The 21736-nt window shown below is 35.9% G+C and overlaps 2 non-coding genes across 2 annotated transcripts; both read right to left on the reverse strand.

The window, feature by feature from the left end:
• Positions 1–4545: 4545 nt before the first annotated feature.
• TRNAW-CCA (transfer RNA tryptophan (anticodon CCA)) lies at positions 4546–4619 on the reverse strand. Its single transcript has one exon. It is a non-coding gene; the product is annotated as a tRNA-Trp (tRNA).
• A 139-nt stretch (positions 4620–4758) lies between these two features.
• Positions 4759–4832, reverse strand: TRNAP-UGG (transfer RNA proline (anticodon UGG)). Its single transcript has one exon. It is a non-coding gene; the product is annotated as a tRNA-Pro (tRNA).
• Between the last annotated feature and the right edge of the window lie 16904 nt (positions 4833–21736).

Below are 21736 nucleotides of genomic sequence, written 5' to 3' on the forward strand. Positions count from 1 at the left end.
TTTGAAATTTTGGGTCTTTTTTTGTTTAAATCGTCTATCTCCTTCGCTTGTAGTCATTTATCATTCAATTAGTGAAGCATAAATTCATTTGATCTCCCGATATTAATATTAATCAAATTAGCAAGCATCTTTTTTTAGAAAGAAAGCCCTTTTCCATTTTAGCAAAATTCTTTCTATTTATACCTACTTTAAGGTATTCATCATTGCAGTACAACTGTTGCAGTAGAATGACAACAGATTCGTGTATAGGGAACTAGATTAGCTTAGCTACCTATCTAATTTATTGTAGAAATTCTGGGATCTGCGATTGGACATGGAAAATAGAAATACTTTTTCTTGGGTAAAGGAACAGATAACTCGATCGATTTCTGTATCGATCATGATATACGTAATAACTCGGACATCTATTTCAAATGCATATCCCATTTTTGCGCAGCAGGGTTATGAAAACCCACGAGAAGCAACTGGACGAATTGTATGTGCCAATTGCCATTTAGCTAGCAAGCCCGTCGATATTGAAGTTCCCCAAGCTGTGCTTCCCGATACTGTATTTGAAGCAGTTCTTCGAATTCCTTATGATATGCAATTGAAACAAGTTCTTGCTAATGGAAAAAAGGGAGGGTTGAATGTAGGTGCTGTTCTTATTTTGCCCGAGGGATTCGAATTAGCGCCGCCCGATCGTATTTCCCCTGAGTTAAAAGAAAAGATAGGAAATCTTGCTTTTCAGAGTTATCGTCCCGATAAAAAAAACATTCTTGTGATAGGCCCTGTTCCCGGTAAGAAATATAGTGAAATTGTCTTTCCCATTCTTTCCCCTGATCCTGCTACGAAGAAAGATGCTCATTTCTTAAAATATCCCATATATGTAGGGGGAAACCGAGGAAGAGGACAGATCTATCCTGATGGTAGCAAGAGTAACAATACAGTCTATAATGCTACGTCAACAGGTATAGTAAGAAAAATACTACGTAAAGAAAAGGGGGGGTATGAAATATCCATAGTTGATGCATCAGATGGACGCCAAGTGATTGATATTATACCTCCCGGACCAGAACTTCTTGTTTCAGAGGGGGAATCCATCAAGCTTGATCAACCATTAACAAGCAATCCTAATGTGGGAGGTTTTGGTCAGGGGGACGCAGAAATCGTGCTTCAGGATCCATTACGTGTCCAAGGCCTTTTGTTCTTCTTCGCATCCGTTATTTTGGCACAAGTTTTTTTGGTTCTCAAAAAGAAACAGTTTGAAAAGGTTCAATTGTACGAAATGAATTTCTAGGTCCCGGGATTTCTTACCATCAAGTTGGTAAAAAGCCTCGATTTATTGGCAATTGCTAGAATTATCTATGATCTATTTTGGAAATCCTTTTTTTGTTTAGACTGCTTTTTGTTTATGAGATGTCTGGAATTCCTTATTTATATCCCATGCAAAAGAAGAGAATCCAAGGCAAAGGCGAGAACAATCAAATTAAAATTTCTTCTTTTTCGGAGGGATTGCAGGTCTTCTTAATCGTCTATTCGGCACAAGAAAAAGCCTTTTTCTTGTGCCGATTCTTCTTGTATCAAAATAAGAATCCTTTTTCTTCCTAATTCGTCAAAGATTACTATTTCTTCTTTATTCGGGTCTGTCTCTTGGACCTCTTTTTCTTTTGCTTAGGTTTAGCCGAGGTAGTGGACAAACAGAGGGGAAGAAAATATGGCGGGGGAAAAATTTCTTGTGATTGTGAGCAAATTGCTTGGCTTGTTTAATTAAGTTCAACTTCAAATTTACAGAAATTTTGCAAAAAAAAAGTAAACTCTTCCATTGAAGGTTTTTTTATTTTTAGGCTAGTTGAATAGTTTTGATTAAGGTTTTATTAGTTTATTACTCGAAACTAAATCAAGGATTTTCAGGATACTTCCTTCGTGGAATAAGATATTGGATCCTCGAGTGATCTCTTTTTCTTGTTGCTTCATAAGAGTGAATCGAATAGATTCAATTCGCGTTATAAGAGTAAAATAAAAATTCCGCGGGTCCTTTCCGCTCTAATCAGATAAAGGGGGGTAAGGACCCGCTAAGCTCCTACTTTTTCATGTTTACAATCTGGTCCCTCCGATTACTATAGAGATGAACCCAATCCAGAATATGAACCATAAAAGAAAACACCTACTAAACCAATCACAGCAATACCAGCTACAGTACCTATCAGCCAAAGAGGAATTCTTCCAGTAGTATCGGCCATTTCCCCTACTTTCCTCCACATTTTATCAATTGGTCATGCTAGAGACAAAAACAGTCATGGGTAGTTATAAGGATGGTATCCTTCCAAATGGGATAAGAGAATTCTTATTAGTCTCTTTCTTTCTCTCAATTGAAGAAGTAATTGGAAAATAAAACAGCAAGTACAAAAATGAGTAATAAACCCCAGTATAGACTGGTACGATTCAATTCAACATTTTGTTCATTCGGGTTTGATTGTGTCATAGTTCTATAGTTGGAATTTGTTTTATCGTTGGATGAACTGCATTGCTGATATTGATCCCAAGAAAAAAACAGTAGGTACAGCTAGTCCGTGAATAGCCAGCCATCGCACTGTAAAAATAGGATAGGTTCGATCTATGGTCATTGAGGGCCTCCTAAAAGGATCTACTAAATTCATCGAGTTGTTCTAAAGAATCAAAACGGTCGGTTATTAACGGAATTCCTTGTCGGCTTTCCGTGAAATACTCGTTTGGCCTAGGACTTCCAAACACGTCATAAGCTAAACCCGTACTGACAAATAACCAACCCGCAATGAATAGGGAAGGTATAGTAATGCTATGAATAACCCAGTATCGAATACTGGTAATAATATCAGCAAAAGAACGTTCTCCCGTGCTTCCAGACATGCTGAACTCCCAAAATTTTTGTACATTCAAAAAAGGAATTGATTCCGTAAAAGATGGGATCGACCAGTAAATAGAAAATTACTGATATTTCATCCTTGTGAGATTGTCAATTTTGTACCAAAGGTGTATTTTGAGTATACCGAATTAGTATAGCTATCCTTCCTATGGCACAGCAATCTGGTTTTGCCTGGTTCCGAAACATAATTACTTTTTTATTTTTTTTTTGTCTATAGGTAAGCTATATGTTATTCAAGGCATCAATAGAAAACCCCATTTTTGTAGGTTCTACTTACTTTTCATTGGCTTCGGAATAATAGAGTAATTCGGAATAGCAGCCAAAATCTTGGGAAAATCTAAGTTAATGATCAATAGGTTTGGATAAATAATTTAGGAAGGATATTCTCATACTGACACAATACAAGGACAAGTATATGTGAAATCTATCCTTTCATAATTCGTAATTCATCCTTGTATTGTTTGTTGGATTAGGTCTAACTTTCTTGACCAAACTGCGAGCGCGGAACTTTACGAGATGAAATAGGGAAAGACAGAAGATAGAATAGAACTTAAAAGGATAATTGAAGTGACTCGTCTTCGAATCTACTTTGGTTGGAGTTCGAAAAAGGAATAAAAATAAAGTAAATTCAAGGAAGAGCTTTCTTTTTTTTTTTTTTTTAACAGCCCCTTGGCAGGTCGTGGAATGCTTTTGTTCTCCTCTTATTCCATATGGAATACAATCAGTTAAAATAAGAAGGAATAGGGGAATATTCGATCGTTCACTCCAAAAAGAGGGTCCTATTGAAAAAGAAATTATCCAAAATAGAAAGAAGTTTTTTTTTTCAAATTCAATTGTTTATTTATCTCTTATTCAAAAATTTCCCTGAAAATTGAATTTCTTTTTTTCATTCAATGGGGTTAGATGATCTAGTTCTTAATATTATTACTTTACTCAATTGACAAATTCCACAACAAATCTCTTGATTCGGAATTAGGGACTCAGGTATCATCTGATGAATCCACTTTCTTTTACACTTCTGTATCTTACTCTATCTTGTTTTTTAGTATTATCTAAAATAACTGATGAATTATGAATTTTCCATAACTTAGGTAAATGCTTTACCAACATATGTAGTGTAGTAAAAAAAAATAAATGGAATTTAACTCTTTCATGCTTACTTTAACTAGTTATTTTGGTTTTCTACTGGCTGCTTTAACTATAACCCCAGCTCTATTTATTGGCTTGAACAAGATACGCCTTATTTGAATTGACTGAATAATTATAATTCAGAAAAGAAAAATCTTTCTTTGGGATTCCTGGCATTCTACGACTCTTTTCCAGACTAATTAGGAATTCTTTTCTTGGTCATTGAGATTCGTGGATAATTTAGAGTACTATTTAGGGATAGATCGTACCTCTTTTTTTATCCCCTCGAACAAATCGAAATGATTGAAGTTTTTCTATTTGGAATCGTCTTAGGCCTAATTCCTATTACTTTAGCGGGATTATTCGTGACTGCGTATTTGCAATACAGGCGTGGGGATCAGTTGGATCTTTGATTGAGTCATTTTTTTTTTTTGATTGACCTCCTCCAGACCAGAGAGGAGGTCAAATTGAAATTGGAGTTACAATTCAATTTTGTTAAGTTATTTTACTCTGCTTCGACATAAAATAGATGGAATCACGCTCTGTAGGATTTGAACCTACGACATCGGGTTTTGGAGACCCGCGTTCTACCGAACTGAACTAAGAGCGCTTTCATTCATTCAAAAAGAAAATCTTTTTCTATTCCTAATGTATCTCACGTACGTATAGTCTCCACAAATTCAAGTTATACCCACTTTACTTTAATTGATCTCGTCGCTACTGCCTATAAAGAAGAAAGAAGTAATAGGTAGGGATGACAGGATTTGAACCTGTGACATTTTGTACCCAAAACAAACGCGCTACCAAGCTGCGCTACATCCCTTTTCCAAATTAAATTGTTGTACAATGCCATTGTACACAATTCCTGTCTTCTTTTCCACATCATAATTTTCTTCTTCTTTCTTTCTCTATCTATATATAGAACCCTCGTGTCATTTCTTCTTTTTGGTCTCATATAATTAAGGAATTATATACATATAAAATCCAATATAATTTCGCCTATAAAAGAAGGATTACTTTTCCTTGGTAATATATAGGAAGAAGGGGTCATCTTTTTCTTTTTTAGGGATAGGAAAATTTCGTCGATATGGTTCATTTTATATATAGCATAACAATCTTGGGCAAGAGTTTATGATCATATATGTATTCCAACAAGGAAGGAGGATTTTCAATGCGGGATATAAAAACATATCTCTCTGTAGCACCCGTGCTAAGTACTCTATGGTTTGGTGCTTTAGCAGGTTTATTGATAGAAATTAATCGTTTATTCCCAGATGCTTTGTCATTCCCTTTTTTTTAATTCTAGTTATTGCTATGGGAGGGATAGATTTCTTCGTGATATGACAAAATTTGATCCTTTTCAATCTTTTTTTAGTATCGGAAGGAAAAAGAAAGAAAAGATGGATTGGGTTGAACCTCAGAGTCATTAAAAATTTGGTAAACCCCATTTTTGAAAATAGAAATTCAATTTAAAGGGGTACCCAAGCTAAATAAGGCCTCAGAAATCAGAGCATAGAAAAGGCGGGGCTGGCTAATTAAATGAAAGGATTTCGAACCAAAATCTTTGCTAATTCGACAAGGATTGTATTCTTTAATTATTTCTCTATTTTTTATTACTTAATTAAAGAATAAAAAAAAATTATTCTAATGAATTTTATTCTTCTTCTTCGGATTCAAAATAGAAGAATAAAAGAATAAGTAGAAGAATTAAGTTAAGTCAATCCAAAAAGAAAAGGAGGTTCATGGCCAAGGGAAAAGATGTTAGAATCAGAGTTATTTTGGAATGCATCAGTTGTGTTCGAAAAGGTGCCAATGAGGAATCGACGGGGATTTCTAGATATAGTACTCAAAAGAATCGCCACAATACACCCGGACAATTAGAATTCAAAAAATTTTGTCGTTATTGTCGCAAGCATACGACTCATCACGAAATAAAGAAATAGGAACATCGTGTGTTTGATCTTTCCAAACAACAGAAAGAGTAAGAACTTCATATTTAATATATAAAGAAAACATAGTATAGAATACAAAATACAAATCAACTCATCTGATTTCCGGTAGATATTATTTCATATGTATAGAGGGTATTCATATACTATAATATGAATCAAATAAGATATGGATCAAAGAAAAACTACTTCTTCTGGATCCTAAATTAATAAAATAAAGAAGTGAATTTTCAAATTTTCAAATTTTAAATAAGGAATAAATCATGTATACATCTAAACAACCTTTTCTTAAATCTAAGCAACCCTTTAGTAAATCCAAGCAAACTTTTAATAAATCCAAGCAACCCTTTCGTAAATCCAAGCAAACTTTTCGTAAATTCAAGCAACCTTTTCGTAAATCTAAACAACCTTTTCGTAGGCGTCCCCGGATTGGCCCGGGAGATCGAATTGATTATAGAAACATGAGTTTAATTAATAGATTTATTAGTGAACAAGGAAAAATATTATCGAGACGAATAAATAGATTAACCTTGAAACAACAACGATTAATTACTCTTGCTATAAAACAGGCTCGTATTTTATCTTTCTTACCGTTTCGTAACTATGAGAACGAAAAGCAATTTCAAGCCCAGTCAATTTCAATAATTACAGGTTCTAGACCCAGAAAAAATAGACATATTCCTCAATTAACGCAAAAGTACAATTCCAATCGAAACTTAAGAAACAACAACCAAAATTTAAGAAACAACAACCGGAACTTAAGTTCCGATTGTTGATGTTTTATTCGAATTCGAAAGGGCCAGACCTATATATATTATAAAGAAAGTAATCCAGCTCGTTGATTCCTACCACTTAATCTTAATTTATTGTATCTTCCCGGAGTTCCCTCTCCGGGAATTCATCTTTTATTATTCCAGTATATTACTTTATTTATACCTTTAATTGATGATCTTTATTTTATTGGAAATCGTGTAAAGATTATTTGGATTTGATACAGCTACTTGTGCAAGCATTTTACGATTAAGAATCAATTTCTTCTTGTACAGGTTGTGTATTAATTTACTATAACTATCGAATACTTTATATACCCGCGTTGCTGCGTTTATCCGAGTGATCCACAAACGACGAAAATCCCTCTTTTGCCTACCTCTATCTCGATGAGAGGAAACAAAAGCTCTTTTTACCTGTTGGGTAATCATTCGATTAAGTCTTAAATGAGCCCCTCTAAAGTTTGAGGCAAATGAACGCATTTTTGTTCGTCGTCTCCGGGCTATATATCCTCGCGGAACTCTGGTCATTGAATCAAATTAACCTTAATGAATAACTAATGATTTCTCTTCTTTTAGCCACCCTTTTTCTCATTAATAACAAAACTAATTATTCCGATATATAAAATATTAATTCCAATGGCTTTTGCTATAGTAACCTTCCCAACCACGATTTTTTATTCCACTCCGTTCAGTTATTTCTATACGAAATAACAAATTCATTCTAATAATACTAAAAAAAATAGTGGGTTCCATCGTTTCTATGGTTCCCTTTTAAACGGTGAGGCCCTCTCTATACACCGGAGCCCTTTCTTTCATCAAAAGGTATTGCGAACTTGTATAGTCCACATTCTTTGGCTCTACCTATCCATTATAGAGTAAATAGCTCTTTTCACAATAAGAGTTATCCATACAGTGACGGTATTTAATTATGAAAGTTGGCTAAGTAGCTGACCCTGTTAGTCCGTTCTTTTAAGATAAAGGAGCATAAGCCTTTTTCTTTTTATTACTATTTCCTCCGCTTAATGGATAACCATTTGCTACCAATGGGAGAATTGCTTCTTATTTCCAATTTAGATAATTGGATTTGCACCAAAGGAAACCATAAATTCCATATACCATAGAAATCTAGGATAGAGAAGCTATATCCTATTCATTGGTACTAATCATGGATACTTCAATTTTTTTTATATTTGTTTGAAGTCATGATCTGAACGAGTCGCACATACACCCTAGCACATGTTCCTCGACGCTGAGGGCATCCTTTAAGCGCGGCCGTTTTTCGAGCATTTCGTATTGGCTGTCTTGCGTTTCTAATAAGTTGTTTAACCGTCGGCATGTTGTATGTATATAGAAAAAAATGGATTGGTTTAGATCCATCTTAACCTGATGATTGCTCATCATGAAGTCTTTCTATTTTCTATTAAATCGAGGAAAACACGAATTTAGCTGTGAAATAACTTTACAAGAAATCCGGACACTACCAATCCTTAAACATTTCTGGAAACCACACTGGATCAGTATCGCAGTGCTTGTCAATCATTTCATCCCCTACAATATCGACAAGTCCATAAGCTTTGGCTTCGTCTGCTGACATAAAAACATCCCTTTCCATGTCTTCGGATACAACCCAAAAAGGCTTGCCTGTTCTTACTGCATAAACCCTTGTGATCATTTCGCGAACTTTGTGTAACTCTTCTACTTCTAGTAAAAATTCTGGTGTCCTTGCCCGATAATAAGCACTAGCAGGTTGGTGAAGCATAATCCTCGCGTGAGGGAATGCTATACGCTTGGTGGGTTCTCCTCCAAGCAGAATGAAGGACGCCATGGAGGCGGCTATTCCGAGGCATATTGTATATATATCTGGTGTCACCGTTTGCATCGTATCAAAAATAGCCATTCCTGAGATTAGCCACCCGCCTGGGGAGTTTATAAACAAAAAAATATCACTAATTCCATCTTCTATACTCAGATATACCATGAGACCTGTAATATGATTCGTGATCTCGCAACGAATCTCTTGACCTAAAAAAAGTGTCCTTTCTCGATACATAACATTGTATAAGTCAACCCAAGTCGCTTCTTCATCTCCAGGAATCCGGTAAGGTACTTTTGGAACACCAATGGGCATATTAGATTAATATTATTAAATTTAAGTAAGAAAACCACACTTTAATATGGAAACGTAAGAATGGAACAGAAAGAAAGAATCCGCAGTTTATTGTCTTAATTTTTATTCTTATTCTATATGAATATTATAGATTCTATTAATACGTAGATTGAAAGGTTATACATATAAGGAATGTAAGACAGATTGAATAAAGAAAAGGGAATGGGTGATTTGAATGCTAAACAAAGAGGGGTAGCGATCTATTCTTCGTTTTTTCCAAATTGGCCAAGTTACCCATTGCATATTGGCACTTATCGAGTATAGAATAGATCTGCTTCTCTTTCTTCTTATGAACAGAATTGGCTTCTTATTTTTAATGGAATGAAATAAATATTCGCGCTTTCTGACACAGAATCCCCTAGAAGGGTTAGGTACATAGGATATGGATAGTCTTTTTCAATGCGATAAAATAAAGCGACATCGTGTCTATTTTTCTTTGCTAAAGGGGTATTTCCATGGGTTTGCCTTGGTATCGTGTTCATACTGTCGTATTGAATGATCCGGGTCGATTGCTTGCGGTGCATATAATGCACACAGCTCTAGTTTCTGGTTGGGCTGGCTCAATGGCTTTATACGAATTAGCAGTTTTTGATCCCTCTGATCCTGTTCTGGATCCAATGTGGAGACAAGGTATGTTCGTAATTCCCTTCATGACTCGTTTAGGAATAACGGATTCGTGGGGTGGTTGGAGTATTTCAGGAGGAACTGTAACAAATCCGGGTATTTGGAGTTATGAAGGTGTGGCAGGTACGCATATTGTGTTTTCTGGCTTGTGTTTCTTGGCAGCGATCTGGCATTGGGTATATTGGGACCTAGAAATATTCTCTGATGAGCGGACGGGAAAACCCTCTTTGGATTTGCCCAAGATCTTTGGAATTCATTTATTTCTTGCAGGGGTGGCTTGCTTTGGCTTTGGGGCATTTCATGTAACGGGTTTGTATGGTCCTGGGATATGGGTATCCGATCCTTATGGACTAACTGGAAAAGTACAAGCTGTAAATCCAGCGTGGGGTGCAGAAGGTTTTGATCCTTTTGTTCCGGGGGGAATAGCTTCTCATCATATTGCTGCGGGTACATTGGGTATATTAGCGGGCTTATTCCATCTTAGTGTCCGTCCGCCTCAACGTCTATATAAAGGATTACGTATGGGCAATATTGAAACTGTACTTTCCAGTAGTATCGCTGCTGTTTTTTTTGCAGCTTTCGTAGTTGCTGGAACTATGTGGTATGGGTCAGCAACGACCCCAATCGAATTATTTGGGCCTACTCGTTATCAGTGGGATCAGGGATACTTTCAGCAAGAAATATATCGAAGAGTTAGCAATGGTTTAGCCGAAAATCTTAGTTTATCAGAAGCTTGGTCTAAAATTCCCGAAAAATTAGCCTTTTATGATTATATTGGTAATAATCCGGCAAAAGGGGGATTATTCAGAGCAGGCTCAATGGACAATGGGGATGGAATAGCTGTTGGATGGTTAGGACATCCCGTCTTTAGAGATAAAGAAGGACGTGAGCTTTTTGTACGCCGTATGCCTACTTTTTTTGAAACATTTCCGGTTGTTTTGGTAGATGAGGAGGGAATTGTTAGAGCAGACGTTCCTTTTAGAAGAGCAGAATCCAAATATAGTGTTGAACAAGTAGGTGTAACGGTGGAGTTCTATGGTGGCGAACTTAATGGAGTAAGTTATTCTGATCCTGCTACTGTAAAAAAATATGCGAGGCGTTCTCAATTAGGGGAAATTTTTGAATTAGACCGGGCTACTTTGAAATCTGATGGTGTTTTTCGCAGCAGTCCAAGGGGTTGGTTCACTTTTGGTCATGCTACCTTTGCTTTGCTCTTCTTTTTCGGACACATTTGGCATGGCGCTAGAACATTGTTCCGAGATGTTTTTGCTGGTATTGATCCAGATTTGGATGCTCAAGTGGAATTTGGAACATTCCAAAAAGTGGGAGATCCAACTACAAGGAAACAGGCAGTTTGATACACATTGTTATAGTATCTTTCACCTCTCTTTTTTGATTTGACATGGGAAACATCTCCCATCCTTTCTTTGACTCTTTTTCTTTCTTTATATGGGAAATTATCCCAAATGACAAATGAATAGGTGTGGAAGTTATAATTGTAAATAAACCAGGATCGAATCTATGGAAGCATTGGTTTATACGTTCCTTTTAGTTTCGACTTTAGGGATAATTTTTTTCGCTATCTTCTTCCGAGAACCACCTAAGGTTCCACCAACTCCAACTAAAAGAATAAAATAATTTCATTTAAGTAAGAAGTCCCCCTATCTGGGAGACTTCTTACTTAAATTAGTCTCCGTGTTCTTCGAATGGATCTCTTAATTGTTGAGAGGGTTGCCCAAACGCGGTATATAAGGCATACCCAGTAAAGCTTACAAGTAAACCAGATATGGAGATGGCGACTAAAGTTGCTGTTTCCATTTTTATAGAATTTCAAGATTACAATGGATCTACGAAAAGATCGTGTATTTACAACTACAACGGAATAGTATACAAAGTCAACACCAATGATTAAATAGAATTTATGGCTACACAAACCGTTGAAGATAGTTCTAAACCTAGGCCAAAACGAACTGGTGCAGGTAGTTTACTGAAACCCTTGAATTCGGAATATGGGAAAGTCGCCCCGGGTTGGGGGACTACTCCTTTTATGGGGATCGCAATGGCTTTATTCGCTATATTCCTATCTATCATTTTAGAAATTTATAATTCTTCCGTTTTACTGGACGGAATTTTAACCAATTAGGTTTCTACTAACTAAAACTAGGAAGTCAGAGTTTTTCCATCCAAAAAAGCCTTTCTAGTTTAAGATCTACATTTCTAGATATTATGGTAGTTCGACCGCGGAATTTTTTTGTTTCGGTATCTCTGGAATATGAGTGTGTGACTTGTTAGAATTGATCCTATTGATAATACATAGAAAGGGCCTGTTATCTCTATCAAGATGATTCTAATTCGTCAGATATTATTTATTCTAGTATCTGGAACACGAAATAGATAGAGTGGATCAAAAAAAAATGGAACTATGATTCATACTCACTATTAAGACCTCGCAACCAGACTGAAAAATTCAAGTAGTTCTTAAATAAAAATAAAAAAGAAATTTTCTTCCTTCCAATTTTGTTTGCCCAAAAGACAACTTTTTTTCTCTCGATTTTGTCGAGTCATTACACTGATTCAATAAATGATTATCAAGCGGTTCTTATTCGAAGAACCCTTGCCTTTTGTTTAGCTTGAGACTAAATCATCGTGGCTCTAGTATGAATCTAAGGTTTTAATTGAACTGATTCATAGGATCTCAACAAGATAATTTCTATATTACGCATAAAAAAACAAATCCTTTATAGGGAAGAGAAAAGTCAAGAAGCCTCTAATGACCAACATAAGGGAAAGGAAGAAAGAAAGACGCGCCAACTTGAGATTTTTTGGCATTATCATCACAAAGAAGATATTCCGGATTTTTCTTATTTGATATCTTCAAGGCAAATCGACCCAATTCAGTGGCTGATGAAGTTTTGAACCTTTTTTCTAATATTCGTTGAAAATTTTTGTGTTTCTGCTTGAGCCGTACGAGATGAAATTTTCATATACGGCTCTTAGAGGGGGACTCGGGTTAGTTACCTATCTCAATAAAGTATATGATTGGTTTGAGGAACGTCTTGAGATTCAGGCAATTGCAGATGATATAACTAGTAAATATGTTCCTCCCCATGTCAACATATTTTATTGTTTAGGGGGAATTACACTTACTTGTTTTCTAGTACAAGTCGCTACCGGTTTTGCTATGACTTTTTACTACCGACCAACCGTTACAGAGGCTTTTTCCTCGGTTCAATACATAATGACCGAGGCCAACTTTGGTTGGTTAATCCGATCAGTTCATCGATGGTCAGCAAGTATGATGGTTTTAATGATGATCCTGCATGTATTTCGTGTGTATCTCACAGGGGGATTTAAAAAACCCCGCGAATTAACTTGGGTCACAGGTGTGGTTTTGGCTGTTTTGACTGCATCATTTGGTGTAACTGGTTATTCTTTGCCTTGGGATCAAATTGGCTATTGGGCAGTCAAAATTGTGACAGGTGTACCTGACGCCATTCCGGTAATAGGATCGCCTTTAGTGGAGTTATTACGCGGAAGTGCTAGTGTGGGCCAATCCACTTTGACTCGTTTTTATAGTTTACATACCTTTGTACTGCCTCTGCTTACTGCCGTATTTATGTTAATGCACTTTCCAATGATACGTAAGCAAGGTATTTCGGGTCCTTTATAGGGAAGGCATATCATAGAGAATTATAATTATCATATATCATATCGGGTAGGTTTTGGTATTTCATTGCTACAAGCATGGGTTATTGTAAAATAACACATGTCATTTGGATACTTCTCTTCAACTCCAAAGTATTTTTATACAATACAAATAGTTGAAGTTAATTTTACGAAAGAAAAAAGGCGGATTATGGGAGTGTGTGACTTGAATTATTGATTTGGCCATGCAGATAAAGAATTGGATCTGCCACATTAGAATTCACAACCAAAGGTGTCTCCGCATCCAATCAACATGTAAGTCCCCTACCTAGGAAGGATAGGCTGGTTCACTTGAGGAGAATATCTTCTATGATCATACCGCAACCATGTCATCCATGAACAGGCTCCGTAAGATCCCATAGAGTAGAAATGGAATAAGTCATGTGACATGATCCAGTTCTCTATTTATTACACTTACCTTTTTATTATAGTATGGAAATGCATTCATTTTCTTTGCATCGATTGTGATCCGCAATACTATCGGAGTAAAAGAAGGGATCTAAGGAAGAATGTAGGCTAAACTTTTTGATTTTTTATTAGTAACAAGTAAATATTTTGTTTGGAGGTAAGAAACTTGCGATATTGAGGGGATAAATACCAACTAATCAAGAGACATGAGACAATCCACAAAGCAATTGATCATGATCAAATTTGTAAGCCCACTTGGATATTGAGCATTTACCCATAAGAATAGGATTATTTTCAATGAGTAGTTGTAGGTGCAACTTCGGAAAAGAGAATCTGATAAAGCTTTTCTTGCCTAGAGTCATTGAGTCATTATAAACCTTAATTCTATTAAGGATCTTCCGCGGTCTTATTTCTTTCACTCTTGCTCGAGCCGGATGATGATAAATTCTCATGTCCGGTTCCTTTGGGGGATGGATCCTAAAGAGTTCACCTATCCCAATAACAAAGAAACCAGACTTAAATGATCCTGTATTAAGAGCTAAATTAGCTAAAGGGATGGGACATAATTATTACGGGGAACCCGCATGGCCCAACGATCTTTTATATATTTTTCCAGTAGTAATTCTAGGTACTATTGCATGTAATGTAGGTTTAGCGGTTCTCGAGCCATCAATGATTGGTGAACCGGCAGATCCGTTTGCAACTCCTCTGGAAATATTACCCGAGTGGTACTTCTTTCCCGTGTTTCAAATACTCCGTACGGTACCCAATAAGTTATTGGGCGTTCTTTTAATGGTTTCTGTGCCAACAGGCTTATTGACAGTACCTTTTCTAGAGAATGTCAATAAATTCCAAAATCCATTTCGCCGCCCAGTAGCTACGACCGTTTTTTTAATCGGTACTGTAGTAGCTCTTTGGTTAGGTATTGGAGCAACATTACCCATTGATAAATCATTAACTTTAGGTCTTTTTTAGATATTTTTTGATTCATTCAACCGTGAAGTACCATAGGTATCTAGGAAATAGTTACTTCCAAGTGAATCTTCCCTAGATACCTAAAATCCATTTTATTATGATCCATTTCGCGAAAATATAGATTGTACCAAAGATGCTAAATTGTTTTCTTTTTATTCTAACTCGAAAAAGAAGAAGAAAAAAAATTGCAATGGATTTAAAACGAGAGTTTATTCTTAAGTAAATCAATTGGGAGATGCTTCTCTAGAGTGTCCCATATATGTTTTCTATCTTCCATACGAAAACTGTCAATTCTCAGAAGATCTTCTTCAGTCTTACTCAAAAGGTCCAATAGTGTATGTATATTGGCCCTTTTTAGACAATTATACGTTCTAGAAGTCAATTCTAATTGATCAATAAAAATACAATTCAATGGAATTCCTTTTTTGTTTTTCTTTAGATTAGTTAATCTTTTTTGAAAAGTAAAAAGGGGTGGAGTAAACCTGTTTTTATTTTCTTCGAAACTAGCGCCCTCTTCCTCCGCGTGTAGAAAAGGAAGAAATAAATCAATCAAATTACGAGAAGCCTCATAAAGTGCTTCCTTAGGGGTTAAACTTCCATTAGTCCATATTTCTAGAAAAAGTATCTCGTGTTTTTCATTTCCATTCCCACAAGAAAAAATACTATAATTCACATTTCGAACAGGCATGGATACAGCATCTATAGGATAACTTCCATCTTGATAGTTCTTTCTGAGTTCTGTCTGATATCCACGATCTCTCTTGATCTGTAAATCAATACAGAAATCAATGGGCTCTGTCAAGTTAGCTATAGGTTGTGCCGTATCAACGATTTCTACGGAAGGCGGTAAGATGATATCTTGAGCAGTTATGTATCTAGGACCTTTGACGCAAATGGATGCGTCTCTAACTCCATAGAGATTACTTCTCAATACAATTTCTTTCAAATTTAGTAAAATTTCTTGTACGGATTCTTCAATACCTGCTATTGTAGAATACTCGTGCGGCACGCTCCCAAATTTTGCACGTGTGATACATGTTCCTTCTATTTCTCCAAGTAAAGCTCTTCGCAAGGCAATACCGACGGTGTCCGCTTGACCTTTTCTAAGCGGGGACAGAATGAAACGACCATAATAAAGGCGCTTACTATCTACTCTTGATTCAACACACTTCCACTGTAGTGTTTGAGTGGATCCTGCTACCTCCTCTCGAACCATAATAGACTAGTATTATTATTTTATCATTGAATCGTTTATTTCTCTTGAAATGAAAGTTGAAAGCGGGTTAATTCTTTTACAGACGTCTTTTTTTAGGCGGTCGACATCCATTATGCGGCATAGGTGTTACATCGCGTATACAACTTAATCGCACACCACTTTTAGCAATGGCTCGTAATGCGGCATCTCTTCCACTACCAGCGCCCTTTACCATAACTTCTGCTCGTTGCAAACCTACTGTACGAATAGCATCTACTGCTGTTCTTTGACCAGCATAGGGTGATGCTTTTCTTGAGCTTTTGAATCCACAAGTACCGGCCGAGGACCAAAAAACCACCCGACCTTGTGGGTCTGTAACAGTTATAATGGTATTGTTGAAACTAGCTTGAACATGAATAACCCCTTTTGTTATTCTACGTGCACTCTTCCGTAAACTAAAACGTGCATTCCTACGTAAACCAATACGCACTTTCTTACGTGAACCAATTTTTGGTATAGCTTTTGCCATATTTTATTATCTCATAAATATGAGTTAGAAATAAAAAAAAGAAAAAAAGATACAAAGATATCCGTTTCAGGGTAAAATAAACCCTTTACTTTAATTATTTTAAATGAAATTATTTTATTTGGAATTGGAACATTTCCGCGGGTACTTTTTTTTACTTTTTAGAAAGTAAAGTTCTTTTTCGAAAGATTACCCCTGTCTTTGTTTATGCTTCGGATTAGAGCAAATGACTCTAATTCGTCCACGCCTACGAATCAGTCGACATTTTGTACAAATTTTACGAACGGAAGCTCTTATTTTCATATTTCCGTATCCTTTTTTAAACTATGAATCTAATCTTTTGGAAAAAATAAGTCTCTTCGCTTGAATTTTAGAACTTAGAATTTATTACCCTAGAAAAAAAAAGAAAAACCTAATCCTTTGAATCTTTGGTATCCTTCAAATCTTCGCTATCCTTCAAATCTTCGCTATCCTTCGAGTCTTCGATACGCTTCGAATCCTTATGGGGAAGTCTATAAATTATACGTCCCTTGCTTGAATCATAACGACTTACTTCAATTTTGACCCTATCCCCCATCAGTATTCGTATAGAACTAGACCGTATCTTTCCTGAAATATAGCCTAGGATGATGGTGTCATTCTCTAGCCGAACGCGGAACATTCCATTGGGTAGGGCTTCCGTAACTAAACCTTCGAAAGTTACTTTTGCTTCTCTCGGGTTTTTTTTTTCTCTCCTATTTTTTTTTTCTGTCATATTTTTTTTCTCCTATTTTTCTATTTTTATTTTAAAAATAGGAAGGGCGAGATAGAATTCGAGCACTATAGGCGGGGCGATTACCATATATAACATAAGACTTCTCCCCCAATTCTGTTTAGTCGAGCTTCTCGATCTGTCATTATTCCTCGAGAAGTAGAAAGAATAGCAATTCCCATTCCACCCAAAACTTTAGGAATTCCTTGATAGTTGGTATAAATTCGTAAGCCGGGTCGGCTGATACGCTTTAAAAAGGTTCTTGTTCTATATATTCCTTTTATAGTCTTTCTCTTTTGATGTCGCAAAGTTGAAACCAAGAAATATCTGTTACGTTCCTGATGTTTCCGAACACTTTCAATAAAACCCTCTCGTAGAAGTATTTTAACAATGTTTTCGGTAATATTTGTAGATACTACTCGAACTGTTCCTTTTTTATTCATGTCCGCATTTCTTATAGAGGTTAGTAAATCAGCAATAGTGTCCTTGCCCATAAGACTCTAATTCTAGGTTCCTCCTAATTTTTCTATAATCAACATGTTTTCTTTTTTTTTTTTTCATTTTGGATTTTAAAACATATACGTAAAACACAATCTACTAAATTAATTCTTTGGTCTCAATTTCGCCTACTAGTATTTATAATACTTCAGGAGCTAATGAAACTATTTTGGTAAAATTCAATTCTCTCAATTCCTCGGCAATCGCGCCAAAAACTCGAGTTCCTTTTGGATTGCCTTTTTGATCAATTATAACCGCAGCATTGTCATCATAGCGGATTATTATACCGTCTTCGCATTTGAACTCTTTACATGTACGTACAATTACAGCTCGAATTACTTCGGATCTTTCTAGAGGCATTTGGGGCAATGCGTCTTTGATTACAGCAACAATAACATCACCAATACGAGCATATCGCTGATTACCAGCAGCTCCTATGACTCGAATACACATCAATTTTCGAGCTCCACTATTATCTGCTACATTTAAAAGGGTCTGAGGTTGAATCATATTATTTTGATTTCAATTTGTTATTTCAATGCAAAAGGATGAAAGAAATATTGTCTTTCCAGAAAGAAAAACCGAGCATTTTTTTTTATCTTCCATACCCCTTTTAGGGTTCTATATCTCTAATCGAATAAATTGACTTCGTATGGGCATTTTACTGGCAGCTATGGAGATAGCTGCTCTAGCTACAGTTTCAGATACTCCCCCCATTTCATAAAGTATACGACCAGGTTTAACAACGGATACCCAATATTCGGGGGACCCCTTTCCCGAGCCCATACGTGTTTCCGTGGGTCTTAGTGTAACCGGTTTGTCGGGAAATATACGTACCCATATTTTTCCACCACGACGTGCATATCGTGTTATTGCTCTTCGTCCTGCTTCTATCTGTCTCGCCGTGATCCAAGCGGGTTCAAGTGCTTGAAGAGCATATCTACCAAAACAAATACGATTGCCTCGGCAGGATTTTCCTTTCATTCTTCCTCTATGTTGTTTGCGAAATCTGGTTCTTTTGGGGTTATAGTCGATGGTTCTCTTTCTTAGTTCCATCTCTACTGCAAAACTGGACATGAGAGTTTCTTCTCATCCAGCTCCTCGCGAATGGAATCAGAAAGCATGTAAATTTCTCTAATTCATAATATTCCAAAATATTACGGTACGGATAGATACACATTAATAGATAATAGAAAAAGTTCGGTTTTTTTTATATTGAATTTGTTAAAACAGAAAAATATAATATATAGTCAAAAAAGAAGATCTAGAATATATCCAGATGTGTGTGTATATTTATCTAAATTCTATATTTATAGATAATGTAATCCTTCTTAAAAAAATCCTTATTTTTACTCTTATTGAATCGCGGTAAAGTATTCTAATTCAATAAGAATTTCGCGGGCGAATATTTACTCTTTCCTGTCTTATTTGTTAATTTATAAACTTACCAAATAAGACAATTTTTTTGGTTTGTTCCGCCATCCCACCCAATGAAGTGTTAGGATTCTTTTCAATAAAATCCTATGGAATCATAGGTTCTGTCGTTCCCACTGCTTCTCCTTGAATGGTTAGGTCTGAATCCCGCAACGGAGCTTCCAAAAAATTTCTTTCCGAGTTAATTTTCTCAGTTTTATTAACCCGGGCGGCTCTTTATTATTGCTTTAAATTTGTAGTTCTTGTTTCAAGTTACAATTTTTAATTCTCTATTATTTTTATTATATTGATGCTTTATCACATTGCCTTTTATGATGTAATTCATAGACCATACATAGTGGAATCCTATATCTTATTTATTTCCTCTTCCTTCTTTCTATCATCCCTCCCTTTATCCACATCCCTTTAGTTTTGCTTCACAACCTAGAATCCCTTTTCTTTTTTAGAGAAAAAATTGCAGTTGCTACAACTATATGACACATCTACTCATTTATGTTATGATAGAGGTATTTATTCATATAGTGACTGTTTCTTAGTTAGGATCTCGACAATACGAAGCAATAGGTTGGTTATTAGTTAATTTTCTATAATTACTAAGTTTTTTTCTTAAAAAAAAGAAAAAAATAACGAGTCACACACTAAGCATAGCAATTATATTAAATGATTTATCAATTTTCATTAAATCTTATAGAAAGAGGTATAATTTCTTCTTTTGCAGGGATTTCAGGAAAAAAGTCTCTTGTCATTTTTTATTCTATCAATGGACAGAATCCGAAGACAAGATTACTTATTCTTCGTCTACGAATATCCAAATTTTTACACCTAATACTCCATAGATAGTCCGAATTGGATAGCAGCAATAATCAATTTTAGCGCGAATTGTTTGGAGGGGAAGTCTACCCTTTTTAATAGATTCGGCGCGTGCAATTTCTTTTCCTCCGAGACGACCCGCAATTTTTACTTTTACTCCCCTTATATCTGCTTTTTTAGTTAATTCAATGGCTTTTTTCATTGCCTTTCGGAATGAAACTCTATTTTTTAATTGGAAAGCTATATATTCTGCAAGAATGTTAGGCTGTCTATAAGGTTCTTTAACTTTTTCGATAGAAATATTAAATCTCTGGTTTACAGAGTTAATTTCCTTTTGTAGATCTTTCTCTAATTCTTCGATTGCTCCTTTTTTCTTTAATAAATTTGGGAATCCAATATGGATTATGACGTGGATCGTATCGATTTCTTTTTGGATTTCTATATGTGTAATTACTTCGGAACTTGAACCTGAGTCCATTTTTCTATTATGTGTAATTACTTCGGAACTTGAGTCTGATTCTATTTTTCTATTCGAGCCCTTTTTCCTATTCTTTTGTATATAGTTCTTGATACAATCCCTTATTTTTTTATCTTCCTGTAGACCTTCAGAATAATTTTTTGGTTGTGCGAACCAAAAGGAATGGTGTTTTTGGGTTGTACCAAGTCTGAAACCGAGTGGATTTATTTTTTGTCCCATATTTTTCTATTCTATATTTTTTTTACTGGGAATCGAAATCTTAGATGGATCTAAAGGTTATTTAGATTTCTTTACTATATTTAGTACAATTGTTATATGACACATGCTTTTTTTTATGGGGAAACTACGTCCTCGAGCTCGAGGTCTGAATTTCTTCATAATAGTACTCCTACTGACTTCGGCTTTAGTAATAAATAAATTCGCTTTGTCGAAATCCCTATAATGAGTAGCATTTGCGGCTGCCGAATAAACCAACTTTAAGATGGGATAAGATGCTCGATAGGGCATGAGGTTCAGTATCATAACAGTTTCCTCGTAGTAACGCCAGCGAATCTCGTCAAGAACTCTTTGTGCTTTGAAAACAGACATAGGGATACGTTTTTGTGCTTTGAAAACTCTCTCGAACTTAAGTAGACGATCGGTTGGAACTTTCCTTGCGAGTTTCCTTAGCCCACTTTTCTTCTTCTTTATCCTAGGGATATACTTTACTAGTTTGAAACTTGTCATAAATAAGGTTATTCCCCGCCTACCTTTACTTTATTTTGAATCTTTTTTTCTTCTTAATCTTTCTATTCAGAATTCAGTTAACGACGAGATTTAGTATCCTTTCTTGCATTTTCATAACTCGTGAAATGCCGAGTAGGCACGAATTCCCCCAATTTGCGACCTACCATAGGATTTGTTATGTAAATAGGTATATGTTCCTTTCCATTATGAATCGCGATTGTATGGCCAACCATTGTGGGTAGAATGCTAGATGCCCGGGACCACGTTACTATTGTTTCTTTCTCCTCCTTCATATTGACCTTTTCTATCTTTGCCAATAAATGATGAGCTACAAAAGGATTCGTTTTTTTTCGTGTCACAGCTGATTACTCCTTTTTTCCTTTTTAAAGAGTGGCATTCTATGTCCAATATCTCGATCGAAGTACGGAGGTCAGAATAAATAGAATAATGATCAATGGAAAAAAGAAAAAAATCCTTTAGCTGGATAAGGGGCGGATGTAGCCAAGTGGATCAAGGCAGTGGATTGTGAATCCACCATGCGCGGGTTCAATTCCCGTCGTTCGCCCATCGCATTATTGCAAATTCCAAAAATGCAATTTTCCATATTCCTAGTTACGTATTTACTTACGGCGACGAAGAATAAAACTATCGCTATATTTTTTCCTTTTCCTAGTTCTTCTTCCAAGCGCAGGATAACCCCAAGGGGTTGTG

The sequence above is a fragment of the Triticum urartu genome, unplaced genomic scaffold, assembly GCF_056163025.1.
Source record: "Triticum urartu cultivar PI428250 unplaced genomic scaffold, HENAU_Tu73 scaffold2, whole genome shotgun sequence".
NCBI classification, from domain to species: Eukaryota; Viridiplantae; Streptophyta; class Magnoliopsida; order Poales; family Poaceae; genus Triticum; species Triticum urartu.